The sequence below is a fragment of the Rhinopithecus roxellana genome, chromosome 2, assembly GCF_007565055.1.
Source record: "Rhinopithecus roxellana isolate Shanxi Qingling chromosome 2, ASM756505v1, whole genome shotgun sequence".
Taxonomy (NCBI): domain Eukaryota; kingdom Metazoa; phylum Chordata; class Mammalia; order Primates; family Cercopithecidae; genus Rhinopithecus; species Rhinopithecus roxellana.
The window spans coordinates 46,848,965-46,854,665 of NC_044550.1; positions in this window are offsets into that span (position 1 = coordinate 46,848,965).

Below are 5,701 nucleotides of genomic sequence, written 5' to 3' on the forward strand. Positions count from 1 at the left end.
AAAAAAAAAAATTAGCTGGGCATAGTGGTGGGCACCTGTAATCCCAGCTACTCAGGGGGCTGAGGAAGGAGAATCGCTTCAACCCGGGAGACGGAGGTTGCAGTGAGCTCAGATCACACCATTACACTCCAGCCTGGGTGACAAGAGCGAAACTCCATCTCAAAAAAAAAAAAAAAAAAAAAAAAACAAAGCAAATAAATTAATTCACATGATATGACATTACTAAATTGTATACATATTTATAAATGTGTATTTCAGCTGTCATCAGCCCTCCCCTCCATTCTTTCCTATTTTTCTTTAGTTAAGAATACTATAAAAATGTGACTTCCTTAATATCAGAAAAGAATGCACAGGCTGAGTCTTCTGGTCAAAAGTGAAATACTGACGTAATCAAGTATTTTATATAAAGTTCTGATTTGTTATCTCTAACTCTATTTTGTATATACAATACTATATAGGAAACTGTATGTTATATATACAAAACTCTGTTTTGTATATAGTATTATAGTATGTGTATATCACTTGTATAGAGTAAGCAATTGAATAATTTGTTAGTAAAATTACCACATTGACTGATACTGCTATAGACATAGCTTGAGTTTTAGGTCTCCTTTTTGCTCGTTTTCTAAGACTTAAGAGAAAGAATAAATCTAAAATGAACATTAAAACATTCTCCATTTCAGCTTGCTGTGTAACTTAGGAAGTATAAAACTATACTTCTCTTTATCTGCATGTAAGTTTGCTGTTAAAATATGAATTTCTAACCATGTGTTTGGAATTATATCTGTAGTTTATTTCTGCAAGCTATGTAAATTTGTTATATGTGTGGGTATGTGTACATATGTATATTTTGGAGTAATATAAAACTAAAGGGAACAATCTTGCATAGCTCTTTCACCAGTTTTAAATTATTGATATATTATTTTTAAGGACTCTTGACAAACTAGGAGCAATTTCCTTATAGTGGAGACCCAGTGATCATCAGCAGATGAGGAAATAGATTAAAAATTGCGATATGGCAATTTGTATATAAAGTAATAGGATGTGAGAAAAATACTGAATCTTAAGAATGACATGGAATGTTGTGGCAGAAACAAAAGAAAAAGTTGATATAGTATATACCTTCAACTGTTTTTTGAGTTGACTTTTTTTTCTTTAAGCTTTAGGTAAAAGTGTATGAGGAGGGAGAGGGCCCAATATAAATATTCACATTTTCTTACCTTTTTGGGAATGGAAGAAGATAAATCTTGAGTTTTTCTGCCTATATTAATCAGGAATTACCCTTTGAAAAAAGTGCTAAATAAATATTTCGATTTTTTTTTTTCAAGGGAAGTTAGGTGAAAGAAAAAACATCACAGGAAAGAGTACAACATGCTGTTTGTTGTCTGAGAGGCGAGGAACCAAAGGGAGGCAACTAAAGCGGGGAACCATCTTGCTTTTTCTAATCAGTTCTTGGAACAGAAATGTGGAAGCTACCTTTAGGAACATGGAGAATTTCCAAACCAACAGGCAAAGGAAAACTAACGCACAAAAATGACCTTCTAAAGATGCAGGTTTTGGCCAGGCACGGTGGCTCAAGCCTGTAATCCTAGCACTTTGGGAGGCCAAGGCAAATGGGTCACCTGAGGTCAAGAGTTAGAGACCAGCCTGGCCAACATGGTGAAACCTCATCTCGACCAAAAAATGCAAAAATTAGCCAGGCGTGGTGGTGGGTGTCTATAATCCCAGCTACTGGGGAGGCTGAGGAAGGAGAATTGCTTGAACCTGGGAGGCGGAGGTTGCAGTGAGTCAAGATTGCGCCATTGCACTCCAGCCTGGGCAACAGAGCAAAAACTCCATCTCAAATAAATAAATAAACAAATAAATATGTAGGTTTCATTTTTGTTTTGAATGCTTTACATCACTATTCCTCTCTTATACTTTAAAAACTAAGACTAGGAGTGATGTCAGGTTCAAAGGCGTGAGGGTGATTGATGGATTGAGGTAGATAGCCAAGTTTGTCTGTTTTTGTTTTTTATAGTTACAGAGTCTCACTCTGTTGTCCAGGCTAGAGTGCAGTGGTGCAGTCATAGCTCACTGAGATTGCCAGATTCGACAAAGAGGAATTTATAGGAGGGGGATATAGGGTAGACTTGACTCTGCTTTATCCAGGAAAGGTTTTAAAACCCTGAGCCTGTTAACTTTGACTAAGCATAAAACATACTGTACTGTTGTTTGTATTTTTCATGCCACAATATTAAAATGGAATTTTAAATGTAGATTGTTATAATCTATAAAAGATAAGTATACATGTATTAGGATACTGGAAAATATGCAAATAGTAGTAAAAAAAAAAAAGGGGACTGCTCTAGTTTTTCAGTTAAAACTGAATTTGCCATGTGGGTATAGGTATAGTGTAAATTACATTAATGTAGTAAAACATCAGTTGTGGTTGGGTTTGTCTTTCATTTATGTGTAGTATAGAAATCACCTTTCTAATATGTGTTGCCAAACTATTTGCCACCATCTATTTGGTGAAATATTCATTGTCATTGTGATTTTCCACAAGTATAAGTTCTTAAATACCTTATAGATTCAGAAGTAATCGGTGTCCTGTTCTCCATCACCTGTTCATTTGTTACAGATTTTGTATACATACATACATATATATATATATATATATATATATATATATATATTTTTTTTTTTTTTTTTTTTTTTTTTTTTTGAGACAGAGTCTCACTCTGTCACCCAGGCTGGAGTACAGTGGTGTGATCTCGGCTCACTGCAACCTCTGCCTCCCGGGTTCAAACGATTCTTCTGCCTCAGCCTCCTGAGCAGCTGGGACTACAGGCGTGTGCCACCACGCCTGCCTAATTTTTGTATTTTTTAGTAGAGATGGGGTTTTGCCATATTGGCCAGGCTGGTCTCCAACTCCTGACCTCAAGTGATCCACCCACCTCGGCCTCCCAAAATGCTGGGATTACAGGCATGGGTCACCGCACCTGGCCAGATATTTGTATTTCTTAAGTGCTTCAAAGTCTTAACGCATTTTTCTAGGGGGGATGTCCATTTTAGAGGGATCTGTTTTGATCCTTTGTACTCAATAATGTGAACTTTCCCCTGTTCCAACACTTAAAAAAATAATTACTTCAAAGAATTGTTAACGCATAATCTAAAAGATGGAATTATTATTATATTATTATTATTTTTTTTGAGACAGAGTCTTACTCTGTTGCCAGGCTGGAGTGCAGTGGCGTGATCTCGGCTCACTGCAACCTCTGCCTCCTGGGTTCAAGCAATTCTCCTGCTTCAGCCTCCGGAGTAGCTGTGACTGCAGGTGCGTGCCACCACGCCCGGCTAATTTTTGTATTTTTAGTAGAGACAGGGTTTCACCGTATTGGCCAGGATGGTCTTGATCTCTTGACCTCGTGATCCTCCTGCCTCGGCCTCCCAAAGTGCTGGGATTACAGCACCGTTCCCAGCCCAGAAATTATTTTTTAAGTGAAATTTTATTTTATTTTATTTTTTAGGATTTTGGTAGAGAATGAGAGGCCTACTCATCAATATCAAATAGGACATTTAGTTTCTTTCCTTAGAACAGACATTAATTTCATGGTAATATGATAATAAGAAAACTTTTTTTTTTTTAGCACCTATTCTATTTTTCTTTAGCACCTCCATGGTTCTCATATACCCATGTCTGTAAAAAGTGACGTGAGATTTTGGTTGGGTTACATTTTATTGTATTTATTAGATTCACTTATATAGATGACTTAAGCAGAAATAAAGTCATGTCTTTACAAGGTGAACAAGCCAAATTGTGATGGCCTGCCTTTTGCTTTTGGCATTTGGGATGAGACCAATTGACTCTCCCAATGGTTGTTAGATGGTTGAAATGGTCCATTGGTGGTCATACTTAGTGTTCTGGGCTATGAAATCAATGGAGTTCTTCCACTTCCAAGAATGACTCATTTGGTGTTGGATTCTAGTACAGAATTTAGCAGCCTGCTGTGTCCCCAAACTGATTTAATTTCTACTGAAGTGCCCTTGTGTACATTTGTTTTATAATTTACCAAAGTACTACCTGAGTGTATGATGACTCCTATAGTGAGTTAATGTAATTGCTGCTTTGGACATTGTTTTAGATCTATGTATTAAGAGTAACTGTGAGCAGAATAAAATCACATTATCTCAGTGTTCAAAATATCATTCTAATAAAGTACGTGCATTAAACAATTTTAAAAATCCAACTTGTTTATTTGGCATCCAGACTGCAACATTGTATATGTGATCCTGTGAACCCCATAAAAGAGTGATATAAAAGTTAATGGGCCGGGCATGGTGGCTCATGCTTGTAATCTCAGCACTTTGGGAGGCCAAGGCGGGTGGATCACCTGAGGTCAGGAGTTTGAGACCAGCCTGGTGAACATGGTGAAACCCCATCTCTACTGAAAATACAAAAATTAGCCTGGCATGGTGGCACCCCCCTGTAATCCCAGTTACTCGGGAGGCTGAGGCCTGAGAATCAGTTGAACCTGGGAGGCAGAGGTTGCAGTGAGCCAAGATAATGCCACTGCACTTCAGCCTGGGTGACAGAGCGAGACGCTCTCTCAAAAAAAAAAAAAAAAAAAAAACCGAAAAAAAGGCTGGGCGCAGTGGCTCATGCCTGTAATCCCAGCACTTTGGGAGGCCGAGGTGGGCAGATCACAAGGTCAGGAGATCAAGACCATCCTGGCTAACACAGTGAAACCCCGTCTCTACTAAAAAATTACAAAAAATCAGCCGGGTGTGGTGGCAGGCGCCTGTAGTCCCAGCTACTCAGGAGGCTGAGGCAGGAGAATGGCGTGAACCCAGGAGGTGGACCCTGCAGTGAGCCGAGATCATGCCACTGCACTCCAGCCTGGCAACAGAGCGAGACTCTGTCTCAAAAAAAAAAAAAAAAAAAAAAAAAAAGACATAGACCAGAAACTCTAACCTAATGGATGAATGAACATTAGAGATGGTAATTGAGAATATGTCACATAAATGTACAAGCCAGATGAATGTAACTGGGGAGCAAGTGTGAAGGAGTGAATAGAATGACTACTTAACAGTACAGGATTTAGAAATGACCATGTCGGAAAGCCTAATAAGTCAGTCTACCAGAGGTAAATATTGAGAACCTATGACCTATGTACATTTCTGTAAAAGACACCAGGGTGGATGTAGCAGGGCTTGGGGACAATGGTGGTTGATTATCTTCCCGGAGAGATTTTGTCGGGAGATGGAAAAGTGAGGAAAATGAGTTATACCAGAAAGATAGCAGTGTTCATCTGAATAAGTGAAACAAATGTGGAAGCAACAGAGATCTAACCAGTGAAGTCACTGAGCCTTTGGTAACACACCAAGGATAGGTTCTATCCAGGATCAGGAGATCTAGCTCACATCTTAGGAGGCAGGGAGCCTAAAGCATGACTAGTTATGTGGTATTTTGTTTGTTGGTTGGTTTTTTTTTTTTTTTTTTTTTTTTTTTTTTTTTTGCGGAGCCCAGTGCAAAATGAAAATGCAGAGCCATTATTAAAAAATCATTAAGAATTTAATAAAGGGTCCAGTGCAGTGGCTCATGCCTGTAATCCCAGCACTTTGGTAGGCCCAGGTGGGTGGATCATTTTGAGTCCAGGAGTTTGAGAACAGTCTGGATAATGTAGTGAGACCCTGTCTCTATAAAAAATAGAAAAAT